Raw genomic sequence first — 18020 nt, 5'->3', positions numbered from 1 at the left:
ATATACTAACTCCGCGATCGCACAAACAGCAAACAAAAGCAATCTCACACACACATTCTACAGTCCCACACACACACACACACACACACACACACACACACACACACACACACACACACACACACACACACACACACACATACAGACACACACACACACATACAGACACACACACACACACACACACACACACACACACACACACACACACACACACACACACACACATCAGCACACTCACATACACTCAAACTCCCACCCAAAACCCTTACAAAACACTCACTTACCTGACATTAGACCTAAATCCACACATGCACACCATCCACATACAACCCCGAACATTACGTAGCGTAAAGCCATAACTGTGAATTCGAGATATTCAAATTTGCGATTATGCACTTTCCCTATTTCAAAACTTCGACTTTATAGTCTTGAGATACTTAAATTCGACATTTTAGTATTTTGAGATTATAAAGTGTTTGCATGTAAATATATATATATATATATATATATATATATATATATATGTGTGTGTGTGTGTGTGTATGTAAATATATATATATATGTGTGTGTGTGTGTGTGTGTGTGTGTGTGTGTGTGTGTGTGTGTGTGTATGTATATATATGTGTGTGTGTGTGTGTGTGTGTGTGTGTGTGTGTGTAATATGTGTGTGTGTGTGTATATATATATATATATATATATATATATATATGTATATATATATATATATATATATATATATATATGTATGTATAACATATGTCAATAACATGTAGTGGAGTCATACCTCAGCACCAATAGTCACAACTTTTTAGTGCAAGTGGATGTCATGTAAGTATTGTAGGTATAAATGTAGACTGTTGCTACTGTAACAGGGGTTGTCTTAACAGAAATGTGTGTGAAGTCACATCTGATATTAACATGTTCGCCATCAGTTACTGACAGACATCATAAGATCATCATAGTGCAGTACCACAGATATCACAGTAATGATCCTGTGGAATACAGCAGAGATATTACCAATAAATGTGGACAGTCTGACACACTCTGGTCAGTCCAGAGGTATACACAGAACCCCTTAGTGCAAGATGTGTGGACAAAGCCTGATAAAGTGGATGTTTACAACCATGTAAATGGGGATATCATGAAAATACTGGAATAGATAAGCTCACACAGTTTATGCATTCACACACTCCTGTCTGTCCTGACACATAATAACTGAAGGAGCACAGGTCACAAGACCACATACTACCCATTAGTTAGTGACATACATCTGTACAGCATCCCACTGCTTTGTCAGAAATACACAACAGTTATGGTGGCCCAGCAACAGTACATCTGACAAATATCTGGACATAGCATCACACTGGGTAAGTACACTGAGCTGCTAGGCATATCACAAAGCACTGTGCAAACTACAGGCAGACTGCCACAACATTGGCCTACATTTCTTATAGGGGAATACACATGCACCTGCAAATATAGCAGGCTCTACAGGCATGTAGCAGCATGGAGTAACAGACACTTGTGTGAAAGTGCATACCCACAACCAATCTGAACACAGCCACAGTCACATATGGTAAGCATGCTTAATATTACAGTATATGGACTGTGTGAGCAACACCATCCTCATATGGGCCACTCACACACTAACCCTGCATATACTGGCCCAATACACAGTGTATTCCAATGCCTGACTGTGGTATGGGACATGTGTCGGTTTGGCCCTACAAACATGTACGCTGATAGGGTACCATATACTGGAGCAGCATGCAACATCAGACAGAACAGGAACAAGAACAATGACATCTACCACAGTCTGTACACAAGCCAAGGTACATATTCATAATACACACTCTGTCAACAATCACCATAAGTACACAAACCTCACTACTGTACACACTACAACAGAATGCCCAGGTTTTGTCCTCAAATATAAGCCCTACTACACATAACATGTCTAGCAGTCTGATATCTCACTGGCTTTTTAGCAGGTATGATGTCAGTAAATAATGATGTACTGAACATATGCACCTCTTACTGCATGACATATATATAAAGGTTGACAGAGTTGTGCCTGGAGGCACAAACACAGGGCCAATATTGACATGCTGCTGTGATAAACTCATACATTTACTGGTGTAACAGGGTTTGTTGTGACATATGTCTTCTGAGGGATATGAAGTCAGTAACTGACATGGCTGTCACCATGTACTGACTGCAATCCTCAGAGTATGCTACTGCATTTCTAAAGATAGGACAGGTGTGAGTAACACAACACATGTAAGACTCCAAACACTGGCCAGTCTGCAGATAGCCCTACAGGTGAAAGTTTCCTCAACCACATAACACTGTCAAGACATATATTAAATCATGTAGACCAGCCATATCCACACAAACCCCTTTTAAACCAACATTACTTCAAACGTAGAAGAGCAAGACTTACATTCTGTCCTCATGTCTGGAACATTCCCCTCCTGTTTGTTGGCCTGTCTCCACAGTGTATGTTGTAAGAGGTATATCCCACTACCCTCTGTAATGCTGTTTGCCAAACACTAAGATGAAATCCTGCTCACAGTGAATGAAAAGGGCCAACACCCACATGATGTTCCTAGTTATAGGAGTGTGTTTCCATGCAATTGGCTATGGGAATGTAATCACAGCTGTTCCACATGCAATCAGCTAGTGGGGGACTGCAATTCATGCACAGGCCATCAGCTGATCATGAGCATCACTTACAAAACACAAGCTGCTGCCAAAGCAAAAAGCAGGTGTACTTTTTCACATCCACCAGAGAGGGAGTGAGAGAGACAGACAGAGACAAAGTAAGAAAGGAAGGGGGTAGGAGAGTAAGAGCTAAGCATGTTTGTGTCACACACTTACCAGAACGGCGTTTCAAACCCCTGCCTGACTATGTATTGCTATTACATTTTTATGCATTTATTGCATGCGCCACAGAGCTTACATGTTGGAGAGCTGTCCAAAGGTATCTTTGAAGGTGAGTGACATCAGCAACAGTGATAAAGGAGGGATAAGGTTAGTGTAGTACATGTGCCTGTCCACAAAAGCAGCTGTCAAGGAAGACACAACCACACTCTCTCAGGGACTCACACACATTATCACAGTTGGCAGGGTCAGGATTAGAATTCCTAACTAACTAGTTTGCTACACTACAGTATTATGCAGGTATCACATGCACCACAGAGATTATCAGGCTGATATATTGGCAAAGGGTATGTCAAGGTGACTGACATCAGAAGGTATGCTATAGTAGGGCAAGGGGAGGTGTAGTGAGTGTGAATGGCTTTCAAATCATTAATCTCCACACACACACAGACACATATTTGCCAATACTGATATGCATGAGTTCATTGCTTCACAAGTTTGTAGTAGCTGACTGTGCCAGAAGGCTCTACAAGGCTAGACAAAAGGTATACCTTCGCATCAGGCCACATGACAATGGTCTGCAGTGAGACTCAGGGATGTAGTCCCTAGATTGGCCCACACAGGTGGGTATTATATTCACCAGCCACTCATCTGGGCTACTGTTGTGGGTGACCAGTGCTGTGCAATGCTCGCAATGTATATGTTCTATATTCCATAACACGGACGGTGTCTGGGTTGTGCACATGTCCCACATCCATGTTCTCTGACATGTGGAAGTGTACCTGGGGTGTCTGGGGCATGTTGTGTGGACAGATTGTTATCAGCTGATGTGGCATTCCTGACCTCATGTGGTGAGAACTGGCTATGGAACTGAGGTTGATCCTGCACCTACATTGACAGCATGATACAGGTATTCACTGGTGTTAGTGGCATCTGTCCATACAGGGCATGTATATAAGGCATGGTATTTCCTTTGTGTGTTACGTTTGCTGACTCTTCAGTTGTTGCATGTGTCCAGTGGGGAACATAACAAAGGACTACTGTAAGTAATTATTTGCCTATTGTAGGGATGGAACAGGGTGCTATGTCCTCTGTAGTCCTCTGCAATCACACAGTGGTTACTATCTGTGGGCAGTATGCAGGGAACTACCAACATAGTGGTTGTTGCCTAGCCAAGTGTGTTTGTGTATAAGACATGGGTGGAGAGTGTTCTCTGGGTAATACAAGGGTTGCCTATATTGTTTCCCAATCCATAATGTCATATGTAGGGGTATGGATTGTCTACATCAGCCTCTCTGTTGCTTGATATCTGTTGTCCTTGTAAGGTGGACATTGTGACATATAGTAGGTCCTCAATATAAGAATTTTGACCCCCCATGAGTCCTATTACACAATCACAGCTTCCCCCACACAGGATACTGATGACAAACACACACAGACTTGACAGTACTGAGATGCAGACCCCTACCTAGCTATGTATTGCTTCTACAGTGTACTACATTTATCAAACGTGCCACAGAGCTTATAGGGCTAGCCCTTCCCCACAGGTGTTCTTCAAGGTGAATGACATCAGCAGGCTTGCAAAAGCAGGGCATTGGACAGTGTAGTGACTGTGACTGGCCTCAAAAGCATTGATCCTTACATACACATACACACACACACACACACACACACACACACACACACACACACACACACACACACACACACACATACACAGTTGCCATGTCTGGGATTAGAATTCCTACCTAACTAGTACATCACACTATAGCATTACACAGTTATAGCACGTGCCATGGAGCATATAGGGCTAGCCTTTCCCCAAAGGTGTATTTCAAGGCGAATGACATCAGCAGGCTTGCCAAAGTAGGGCAATCTGGAGTGCAGTGTGTGAATGGGCCATAAACCATTCGTCTGGAAGCACACACACAACACTCAGTCACACACAGGTTTACATTTGACAGAAACATGTATACAACTGCTAGATGAATAATGACTTGTACAGTCATGTTACACAGTTATCACAAGCACCACAGACACTATAGTGCTGAGGGCTACCAGAAGCAAATGTCTACAGTGATAGACATTTGCACATCATGTGGTATTGGCCAATTGGATGTGTGCTGGCTGGGACAGACCTCATGATGGGAAGCTCTTTGTTACTGTCTGTCACTCTCTTCCACACATCTATGTATGTGTATGTTTGGCCTATTATAGTGTGTTTTATATGTGTGTATTCCTATCCAGTGTGAGTATGTGCAAAGCATGATTGGTGTTCAATGTGGAGTGTGTACACAAACATCTGCGACTGATAGATATGTGTAGTCCACTGTTGTTGCCAGACACGGGCTTCATTTTTGTAAGTGTGGGAGCATGCCCAGTATGACCTTTCAGTATGTTGTTGTCAGACAAGGGCTTCGTTTCTCTAAGTGTGGGAGTATGCCCAGTATGACCTTCTGTATTGAATGTGTGAATCCATTCCAGGTAGATTGTACTCCAGTGCAGGCATTTGTGTTCTACACCTACATCTAGCAACCTGTTTCTGCAGGATATCTGTAGATTGGTTGACAATATGGGGTCACAGTGGGCAAAGGATAGTGGGATACTGTAACTAATTGTGTCTGTGCTGCTTCTGCTACATGGTTTTGGTGTTAGCAGAGATATTCAGACATATGTACTGTTTTACACTGTGATGTTTTATATCATCTCCTGACAGGTATACATATTTGCTTGCAGTAATTTCCTGGGGAACACAAGATGAATGAAGCTGTGTCCAGTATTGTGGTCTGCAGCCTACATATTCTTGCACAATCATGCCATTCTGGAGGGGGAGCTGCAGACACTTGCTGATGGGTCTGTGTAAATGGTTCAGCACCTTGGTACTGTGGTGGCTGAGGATCCCATGCTTGTACATCTGTCAATGTGACAGTATGGCCATATCCTGCTGTGGCCATACCTCACAGCTGTACAGATTCACACAGGTTATCCAGAGGCAGGGCTCATATTTCTGGTCATTACCCCTTCACATTGTGGTTTACGAGCAGGTTTGTAGCCACCAATTCCTGTGTTTGCAGGCAGGGATAGTGTGTGCACACATCTGAGTTTCAGACTTCACATACTCCATGTTATCCATGCTTCTGCCCCCCCCCCGTTATTCTATCCTCTTCCAAACGTTATGCAAATGATATCTGATAAGTATCCCTATAGTTATCACTTCATCCCAGCAGTATTTAGGGGTTGGTCCACAGTTCATGCAGTAGGACATGGTAGACATGCTACTGGGATTTGTCGACATAGCCTTGCATTTGTGTTCTGTGGACTGTGTTATGTTGTTATTTGGGAGTCCATAAGATAACATACATTGGCAGTATGGGTGAGACACAGTCCTTTGACAGAGGACTGTAGGGCATTTGGTAGTGATGCAGGCCATCTGTAACAGCACAGTACATTGTGTCACTCCTACAGTCCCAGGGTGCAAGCCACTGTATTCCCCCGGGGTGATAGGGTAGGTATGCAAGGTGTTAATGTCAATAGTTTATGTCCTTATTGAGCCATTGGTGTGGATTCTGGCAGGGTGCTGCTTACAGCTAAGGACACACCTGCATGGGACACCTCTTCAGCATGCTGCTGTTCCCATACAGAGGTGGGGATCATATTGTACTCATTCCCAGCAGCAGGGATATGACCTGTGAGGTACCTGTGGCTGATGGTGGGGTGAGCTGGGTGCATGTGTTCTGTAGAAGCTACTTGCAGCTGACTCACAGATATACATGGGACATTCCACTTATGCTGGCTTGTGTGGAGACATCAGCAGTTTCTCAGTACTTCATACCTGTGCCTTTTGTGGTTTGCCAGTGTTTGGCCAGACTACATCAGTATTCCATACTACACAGCCAACCAATGTGCTGCTAACCTATATGTACAATTCCAAAGGTGTGTCCATTTAACAGTAACATTTTATACACTCTCTGTCTAGGGTACTTCCACCTGTGTAATGTTTGTATGCCTGGGCCCACATTCATGTCATGTCCATCTTTCAGATGGTGACAGATATTACATCCAAATAATTAGTATGGATTACTGCTGGATTGTGTCTTGCTGGATGCATTGTGTTTGGCACTGCAGTTGTGAGAACTTGGCCCTGTCATCAACAGTATTGGCCATTGGCCACCAGGACCCAACCCTCCATGCCTACGTGCTGACCACTTTCACACAATATACAACACACAACAACCTAACACACAGAGCCCTGCATATTTTATATGTGCAACAATCTATCCTGCTACTTTGGTCAGCTCAGGTAATCTGTGCTCCACTGTTATTATACCTACACGTACATGTTACTACATTTCTACAGAGGATTGTTGGGGGGGGCACACCTGACAACTGTAAACATTTGCTATGACTGTACTGGTATTTCAGGTACTCTGTTGGCTTCCATTTCATTCTGTATTCTGACCTATCCTGCAGACTAGAGGCATATCAGTGTACTACAGTTCTTAGGTTTGATTGACCTACATTTCAGTTTCAGACTTCTTACCCTTCAGAACTAACATTCCACTGCCTGACCTGTTGTAGTCTGTCTGTGTAGGTCTGGAAGGGGGCTGTTCTCCATAGCCATCAATCAGAGGCCTTAGCACAGCCTTTCTTTGTGTTTGTCTACACCTGCCCTGCTGGCTGAGACTGTTGTTGGGTATGTGAGCCTCACTGACATGCATGTGTGTGTCCTATGGACACAGATTTGGCCGACCACATGTCCTGCAGTGGGTTTTGGCACCTTGTCTAGTACTGCCTACTCTGTTGACACCAGTATTTGTTAAGGATTTCATGCTGCCGATATAGGTGTCTACTATCTGCTGCCATCCCATTCAGCCACCTGATTCCCTTACATGCTCACATCCATACCATAGATACAGGTAGCAGAACATACTACTACATTCAGCAATAGTGAGAGTGACTTACCTTGTGGCTGTGCCAGTATTGAGGATGGTGCTGGAGGGATGACTATGTTGGATGCACATAGTACACTCCCTATACATGGTTAAGTACAGGTTGTGTCATGTTTGGCATCCCTTTTACTGTATGTGCAAGTCAGAGAGAGGTGTCATTCCCTGGGTTCCTACCGTGTCAGTGTATGTGCTATGCATTGCCTCTTTGCCAAGGCCTGGGCATACTGGGCATGCCTCCTTCTGCCTACAGGGGCAGGCTTAGGTTGTTCCTCCTCCAAGTCACTGTGTGCCTGTGCTGGCCTTGGCAATGGTGGGGGGCTGTGTGGCCCTGCCCCATACTGTTCCTGCTGCAGCTGCTTCTGCAGGATCATATTGTGTAGCATGGGACATACAATGACAATTTGGGTACATGTAGCTGGTGAGTACTGCAAGGCTCCACCAGATATGTCCAGGCACCGGAACCGTGAATTGAGCATCCCATACACATGCTCTATTATGATTCTGGTCTGTGCGTGTGCCTCATTATGGAGTTCTTGTTCGGGTGTGTGTGCATTTCTGATGGGTGTCATCAGCCACGGCTCCAGTGTGTAACCAGCATCCCCCACTAGGTGGCCATATGGGATGTCCCCAGTGGCAAATCTCTGGTAGAACTGCATCATATTACAGATATGGGAGTCGTGATAGCTTCCATGGCAGCCAGCACACACATTCATTATAATGCCCTGGGCATCGCACATGACCTGGCAGTTGATGGAGGGGAAGCCCTTATGGCTTATGTAGACTTTACCCCGCTCGCCGGGTGGTGCTTTGATGTGTATGTGTGGTCAGTCTATAGCACCCACTACCTCAAGGTATTCTGCTATTTGGTGGAAGAGACACATATTGCTGGTCAACGCCTCACGGGTGTTGAGGAAATATATTTGCTCACCGGCATGTGCTGACATGGCATCCAGGAACTGGTGGAGTACCCTGGATGCTGATGCCTGTGAGATCCTCATTATATCCCCAGTTGGCCTTTGGAAGATACCTGTGGCTAGTATTCTTAAGCCTACACATACCTTGGTATCCACTGGGATGGGTTCCTCTCTGTTGGTTCTGTGTGTGAGGCGTGGCCGGCACAGCTCAACAATTTTCTGTAGGAGGTTCCTGTCTACCCTATAGCACTCCACTAGCTTCAGCTCATGTAGCCCCTGGTAGGTTACCCTGGCTCTGTACACTCTTCTCCTTCCCCTCATTGTAGGTTGGTCGTCAGCATTGTCATCCTCACCACCCTCAGCCTATTTCATATGTTGATTTATGAGAGCAAAAGCAGCCCCTATCATTTTGTTGCTTTTGTTAGGTAAAATTTCCCCATTTGTGTACACTGGTGGTGTAGAGTTTGTGGGAAAAAACAGACTGAAAGGTGTTTGCATAGTTTATAGTAGTGTGCTGGGCTGGGCTGCTGCCTGTGTAATTGGCTGATTCTGATATATTTCACCTGTTAGCTATGCTAGTTCTCCTTGATTACCTTCCTACTGCTGCTTTCCCTTCCCATTGCCTTCCTGTTTAAGTCCAGATGTACGTTGCACAAACCCAGTGCGCAGATGTGAATGGAGCTGCTATTTCCTGGTTTATTTTTTTTTTTTGTTTAAAACCCGGTGTGCGGTGCGCACACCCGTTTAGGCAATGTAAACACTGCTAGGAAGTTTCAGACACACCTTCTTCCTTAGCTCTGCTAGGTTAAGGGCAAACCCGAGCCACAGAGCTCCAATAAGCTTATAGTATGCTTGACACACCCCTCTATGATGTCAGTTAACTCTTAGGCTTGCACCATGGTTTTCCTGCACCTACACGGTTGGGTGCTGGCTAGCAATGAGGGGAAATGTGTGATTCAGTATCATTCCCCTCATTTGCATAGAATTGACTGCTAATGCCTAGTTACAAGTCTAACACTGAGCCTTCCCCCTTAGCAACCACTATTCAGTGGCTTTGTTGTCTTCTGCCTGCCATTGACTATAATGGAAAAATTGTGATTTTGCCTAAAAAGCTTTTCTCAAGGTTTTATTTTTATTTTCGGGCCAATTCTGTTTGTGCACCACTGCCCTACGCTTAAATGGCCGAAATCGGCCAAAAAAAGTTATTTTTTGTTATTTTTAACCTATTTTCCATACCAATGGCCATATATTTGGCCATTGACATGCCTTCCACATTATATAACCCTTTATTTGGAGCTGTCATGGCTCTGTTTTGTAGATTACAGAAATGTACTTGGTTACTAGCTGAATACATTTCTGCAGGTTACATTACTCCTGCATGGATGACTGCCAGCTTCTGGATCACTAATTCACCTAATTTGCATGATTTTCACCTGCAAATGGGGTAATTAGCATACAGGAGCTGTGTATGTGCAGGAATAGTGCAGGAGTGCTCGTGCACGTCCTGGGAGCTTGTTCCTCAATCTCTCGGCAGCCATATTGCCTCCAGCAGCTCTTGCACTTTTCCTGCATGCCGTGCAGAGCTTGCTGAATCCCAGGGCAAGCATGCATAGCTCTAAACTATATATGATTTTGCAGAACATCCCTGATTTTGTCTCATAGTTTTGAACTGCCCTTCATAAAATGTTTGTTTTTTTCTGGTAATCTCTAAAGATTAATCAGTTAATAAAGCCAAATATACTTCTTATTGTTCAGAAAATGCACTTTGATGCAAAACTTGTTTCATTTATTTTTAAAGTGAATTAGTGTAATTGTCACCAATTTTGAGCCTTTGCCTCCACCACCCCTTTGTCTGTTTGAAAACCAGTTAAACCCACTGGACACAACTGTCCCTTTCCATGGGCAATCTGGGAGTACTAGTTAACTGACTTGCTCAAAATCACACAATATGAAAATGAAGATGAAAGAATCTAACTCTGTACCCTGGACAGGAAGCAGCTCATTAACACCTTAGAGGTTCACCCCTCTATGCTAACTGTCTGATTTTTCTGAAGAAAAATTTTGAAAGTTATACAAGCAGACTGTTCATGTTCATTCTCTAAAAAAAATAAATAAAACAAACTAGTAACCTAGTAAAAAAGTAAACATTATGGAAAACAGCACTCTATTAAACAAGCTAAGTTGAAAAATTAGACAGAAACATTAGCAAAAATATAGTATGAATCAGTTAGTCACACACAAAAAAATGCAATTGCAGAATTACTGAGATAATAAATAGTTGGTAGAGAAAGGATAAAAAGACTTGAGCTAAAGTGGTGCCATACCCAGAAATTGCAAGCGTTGGCCAGCTATGTGGCATAGATGAATGGAAACCTGATTGCCACCTAAGGGCTTAGGCTCATTTAGAGAAGAGTGAGTTGGTGGGAGTGGTACTGGGTGACATTTTTTTCTGACTTTGGGGGACATACAGCTAATGATACAGCTCACAGTGCAGGCTGTGGGCTCCAGCCCTGTTGCAAGTGACTGTGGAATGCATAGGCAGAAATAACTGTGGATTTGCTCTAAACTGACTTCTTAATGTATTCTGGATTGGAGATATTGCAATAAAAAAATAATTAAACAAACAAACAAACAAATAAATAAATAATAGCCCATCTCAACAGACGGTAATGAGGCTTTTCCTAAGCAGTGTAGTAAACAAGTCAGAAGAATGAGAAAGAGACATGATGATCGGGGTATAAAGGGGAAAAAAGCATATGCAAGTGGCCACTAAAACCCCTAATAAGTCTGCTAAACATAGAGAATCTTTACATCTCATAGCAGCCACGCAGGTAGTTTCAAAAGACATGGGAAAATTAGAAAACAAAAGGCAAGCATGAGATTTAACCACACAGTAGTTCAAAACATTGAGACAATGGTAATGTCTTGTGTTTTAATACAAAACAGAAACTGAACTGAAATTGCTGTAAAATCCTGGGCAGCTAGATTCACAGATGTCCATCACAACTGGTGCCAGAGCCATGGCCTAAAGCTAAATGCCAAAAAGTGCATAGTCATCCCCTTTGGGAAAAACAAAGTGCCCACAAATTACCACATAGGTGGTAATCCATTAAGTATGGAAGAATTAATTAGGGATTTGGGGACCCAAGTAGATAGCAATCTCTCCTTTGACAATCACGTTGCCAAAGTGGTTAGAAAGACCTTCTATATAACCTACCTTATCATGAAAGGGTTCACATCTAGATCAAGAGAGGTCATTGTGCCCCTCTACTCATCACTCATCAGGCCCATAATTGTATACAATGCCCCATTTGGGATGTACCTTACCCGACACCTGCAGCAACTGGAAAGACCCCGAAGGTACCTCAGCAAGAGGATTAAGGGACTCAAACAGATGCCCTACGCAGTTAGGGTAAAGAAACTCCAGCTCTACTCAGTTGCTTACCGCCTACTCAGAGGCGATCTGCGCCTGACTTATAAAGCCATGTCCAACCCAGAATTAATGGACATGCTCCACCTCAGGAAATCCAAATCCCTTAGAGCTACACGCTCCAGGGACTTAAACCTCAACACAGAAATAAATAGGACATGCTGGAGGGACAGATTCATATCCCAGAGGCTCCCCTCACTCTGGAACAAAATCCCAATCCATGTTAGGCAGAGCCCCTCAATGACCCTCTTCAAGAGAAATCTTGACGAGTGGATGGGAGATCGTAGGTTTACCCCTGGGATCTCTTCTGTGTCCCTACTAGACAGAGGCACAGTAAACTAATCTAAGGCTTATAAATGCCCTAGGGCAGATAGCCTAGTATCAACCTATGAACCTATGAACAATGTGTACCAGAGGTAGCATGAAAAATGCCTTGGCTACATGAGTGAGAGATGCATAATTCATAAGAAGAATCCCATGCCCAGTACTCTACTGTCAATGCATCATAGACAGAAAGGAATGGTGCACTGAACAAAACCACAGTGTGCCATTCAGTACTGACAGTGGCACATCAGGAAAAGGAAAGAAGCACTGCACTAGAGGGGATCAGTAGCATGGAACTGCAGGGAGGGGGTGTTTACTGTGCACATCAGAAGCATTTTTTAAGGAAATTGGCTAATATGTAATGGATGCAAGCCATCCAGTAACAGCAGGTTGTGCTCCATTAGATGAACAGGAAAACTAGTTACCTGGACATCTAAATCAGCACCTATAGGATGTACAGAGAGGGTAGGCAGTGTGCCCATTATTTAAATAGCGCCATGGACTGCTAGACATATCTATAGACTTCCAGTATGCAAAAGAAGACAGGATGAATGCTCATTATATAATGAAATTATATGAACAGTGCAGTGGGATCAGGGTATCAGATAGTATATTTATGGAGTGGACAGCTTGGGCAGGCATTGCACTATGACAAGTAAACTCTTATGTGCAGCAAGACAGGTACAAAATACATGGCTGGGGGATTCTGCTTAGACAGGTGACACATCCATAGTCATACACAGTATAGGGCATATAGGAACATGCCTTGCAAAACAATGGTGCACAGCTATTGAACTTTGTATCCTGGTGCCTACAGCAGGGCAGTAGGCATCCTTACATGGGACTGTAGCACTCTGAGTAAAGTATGGAAAAAAAATTCTGTCCATAGGGATCACTCCTATTGTCTCATTAGAGTTTTGCACTCAATGAATTACATTCTTGTCTTTTGGCATTACATATTCTTATTAGCAAAGTCTATGTGATCTAGACAGCACATGGAGCTGGGCAACCTTATATTGCAATGATGTAGCTACTGTGCAAAATGTTCAGTTCTAGTAGCTTTGGTTTTACTGTCCCTGGGTAGTCTATTCATTGCTGGATATGGACTGCTGTGGCTATGAATATGGACTAGTGGTATTAGCTTCCATTTATTTATTTATTTATTAACTTATTTACTGGGGTAGTGCACTGATCACAACAGACCAATTGCAAGCACAGCCAGGGTGAAGAAAATCACAAAAAAAATAAAACAAAACAAGTTCACAAACAAGGTAATTACACAAGGTAGATAATCCCACAGACAACTGCTATCTATCTGTAACCCGTTTTTCCCATTTTTGCACATGGGGTTGGGTTGTCACTTCAACAATGACAATCATCTAACACCAAGGTTTACAGCGCAGGGTGGCTAGCCCTACCACAGAAAAGCAAATGTGAATTCATTTTAGTAGTAAATATGAGAGGGAAGCAGCAGCATCTGAAAACAGAGTCAAAGTAAAAATTATGCAAATGAGAAGGGAGTTATTTTATATATCCTTAAATTTCTATGGACTTCATCTGAACCAAATTAGGAATGGTGCAGACCACTTCCTTAAAAAACATACAGAGTGTAAACGTCCTGTTCAAAATACTGAATCTTAAAGGGACATGCACCAAAACCATAAAACATTGTTGTTATGTCCATATTAAAAATAATATAATCCAGACAGCGTGCAAATACTATATACAATAAAAATTGCTAAATCTAAATATTTTATCACAATAAAATATAAAGACTGTATATTTATGTAAATAGCTCTTAAATTTTTTTAAGAATTTACTATTACAAATTCATAAAAAAGAGGAACTTATTTTAGGTGAAGGTGAAGAAGGAGGTTATTGCCAAAGTTTGGGTGCAAGAATGGAGAAGGAATGGTCAGTACGGAGGAATTTGGGTTGGGGTATCTGGAGTGAGGGAGTTAATTGGGAGAGGTTGCAGTGATTGTAGGGATGGTTTTGATATGGATTTTGGTGGCAAGAGATGAGAAAACACATGACTGAAGTCGTTTGAAAAGGAAAGACACTAGCAGTAGCTAAACTCTGCAGGAGACTGATAGCTATTCAGCTTTGGAGAAGATGATGCATTGGTGTTTTGGGGGGGGTGGAATATCTGCCAGTGATGGGCAGCATTACCTGTTATTTCAATTTGATGAGTCCTAGAGTTGTTCTGTGGACATATGTTGCTGCTACTTAGTGCAGTCATTTGTGTTTGCACTTCTTTATGGATAGGCAGTAACTTGTCTATGGCTACGAGGCTTTGCTTTCTGTACTGCAATGCAGAACATTCTGGTTTGTCTATGAATTTTGCAGGTGCTGCTATTTATGCTTAGATATCCATTTGCTTATCTATAATGCAAAATTAGCTCAGCTGCTATCCAATACCATAATAGTTATGTGACCCCGTTGCTCTATTGCCTAAGAATTGTGTGCGTTTCTTTTTTCAATACAGACACTCCTTCAGGGCACTGCACTGACACACTGAGTACCATTTTTGAATACTGGCTGTGGTTTTATGTATCTTGTATAAAGAACAGTGAAAGGCTCTATCTCCATAGTGTCAATACAGAAGAAAGACAAAACAAAAGAAGACTGGATATATAGAGGTTTCTAAGTTACTTTCAGTTCAGTATTGAAGGTTGTGAAGCATCCTGACATCTTTCACTGAGATTTTCACAATCCTTTAATGAATAAGGGGTAGTGATTATCAAAATGTACTAAACTTACTGCAAGACAAGACATATAAGTATATATATAGATATATATATATATATATGTATATATATGTATATATATATATATATATATATATATATATATATATATATATATATATATGTGTGTGTGTGTGTGGATGAGTTGTATAAAAATAATCTACAATTAATATCAATAATGGATTAGTCACTAAAATAGACTTAGTCTCCAGGTAATATCTGAACATACTAGTTGGAAGATCACAGTAGAGTGAGAATACTAAGAGATTCTAAACACAAGGTTACCAAACATTACCCAGATGATGTAGGAGACAGATGAACAGCATTTACAGAAACAAGGGAATATCCAGGGCATTCTAACAAGTATGAACCTAGAGTAAATGGAAATAAAAGCATTTTTTTCAAATATAAACATGCTTGATGCAAGTATGTAAGAAACACAAATAGATTGCACAAGGTGCAATACATAGTGTGGTTATGTTAAAAATCACATACATAAAGCAGACTGAAGGAGAAACATAAGTACTTCATAAACAAGCATCAGGATCAATGAAAATATTCTTGCATGCTGAAACAAAAAGACACATACACAGAAACGTATTCTCAGTTTGTGTATCTGCATAATGTCTATGCATATGTGGAATTTATGTGCTTGCTCTTCAAGTATTTCTGCCCAACTATTATAATTTAACCTCTTAACTATGCAATATTTTTAGAATATCTTTCTCCAGAATCCTGTGTATTTTAGCCTTATTTTCTTTTGATACATAAATGTAATTTATCTTTCATGAATTTGTCAGGGAATATTATTGGTATAATTAATGATAATTTATCATTATACTGGCTATCTGTCCCTGCCCCAAAAAGCAAAAGAACTGCAATCGAAGAAACAAAAATGTAGTACCTTTTTTATACATCTGCATATAAAAATAACAAAAAGATCACTGTGATACATAAATACATACCTTTGTATTATACATCTCTGATAAATTCTGTGCTGTTACTGTGAAAAAAAATGAAAGTTTAATTTCTATTTTAAGTCACCAGTTTCCAAATGTTGCAGATTATAAATTCCAAAAGGTCATTTTGCTCTGAATTTGATCCTAAATTCAAATGTCAATATCTCTATGTTAATTCAAGATTCTCATATGTAATTTTCTGGACAGGACACCTACATAGTCTGCCTTATTCTACAAATTGCAAGCCTTAATACCAATTAGGTAAAGCCAACAGAATAATTTCCTTCATTCTTTCAGATTTCATAACAAAACTTTCAGGCAGTAGCAACAGAGTGTTACTCTACAAAACACCCACATGAACTAAGACAGAGTTATACTGGTACTTGTGGATCAATGACCTGAGTGCTTGTGTGACTTGATGGATCCTACCCCCAGAAAGGCAGCTAAATGTGGCTCTCTCCTTACTCAGTCTGGTGAGGGAGACATCGGTGTGCCTCACTATAGAATCACCAATTACCAGTAAATTTGGCTTTGCGCTGGTTTGACTTAAGGGCTTAGCAGTTGAGTCAGTGGATACAGTGTTACTATGTGTAGGAGTTTCAACACACCTCAACAATTAACTTGATTCCATCTTTTTGCCTGCTCAGCACTGTGGGATTTTAGCTATGGTATATTATAAATAAAAAATTTATTTATTATTTTTATTTTACATTTGTTAACCGGGCTAGTCCAACTGGATACATGTCCATTTTCAGTGGAGGCCCAAGGAGAAAAGCTCCGAGCTTACAAAACATTTAATATTACAAGTAAATTAAAAACAACAGTACAAAAATGTATAACAAAACGTTACTAAGAACAAGATTTGTACATAGTATAAAAATGATTTGACTATTTTCCCAAAAAACAATAAGTAAGTAAATAGAGAAAAAATGGGGATATAAGGATACTAAGGACATCTACAGGATAAGACAGCATTTGGAAAACAGGATTGGTGGTTAGATGGGATAGGTAGAGCTGGAAAGAGTAGAAAGGTCAGTGAGTAAGTATGATAGAAGGATCAACTTTAACAGAGAAAATTAGAGGGAGACATGGTAGAGCAGAGGACAAGGAAGTGAAAAAGCAGTTAGTCAGGGTTATTACAAGAGCATAACCAGTGGTTGGAGAGGAAATGTTGAAGATTAGTTTTGAATAGTGGGAGAGATGTAAGAGCTGTTAGGTCAATTGGTAGGAGATTCCATATTTTACCAACAAAGTTAGGAAAAAGAGAGTCTCCTGCAGAGTTATTAGATAAAGAAGTTTGCATCAGCATTTTTTTAGTTGAGCGTAGCTTTTTCAGGTTATAGTATGGTGTTATGAGGGTAGAGAGAGTGGGGGTATTGTTAGGTTGATAAAGGACTTTATGGGCAATAATAAGTTGGTTAAATTGTAGGAGGTGAGGTAATTCAACCCAGCCTAGTTGTTTTAGGTTTTGACAGTGATGAGTCCTATATGGTGAGTTAGTGGCAAATCTGGCAATGTTATTATAAGATCTAGCTAGTTTGTTATGATTATTTTGGGACAGGTTAGTATAGATGGGGGAGGCATATAATAGGGTAGAGATTAAGTGAGTTCTTGCTATTGTAGATCTGGCTAGAGGTGTTAGAAATTGTTTAATTCTATATAGGGATCCGAGTTTTTTGTTGGTAGATTTTATTATAGTGTTAATGTGAGTGTTAAATTTAAGTTGATTATCTATTATGATTCCTAGGAGTTTGGTGGTAGTGTCAGGAGAAATTATGGTACCATTGTTGGATTCCAATGTAAAATGA

The sequence above is a fragment of the Protopterus annectens genome, chromosome 8.part0, assembly GCF_019279795.1.
Source record: "Protopterus annectens isolate FY-2018-M chromosome 8.part0, PAN1.0, whole genome shotgun sequence".
Lineage (NCBI taxonomy): Eukaryota > Metazoa > Chordata > Ceratodontiformes > Protopteridae > Protopterus > Protopterus annectens.
The sequence above is the reverse complement of the archived record's forward strand: the minus strand, read 5'-3'. Positions refer to the sequence as shown.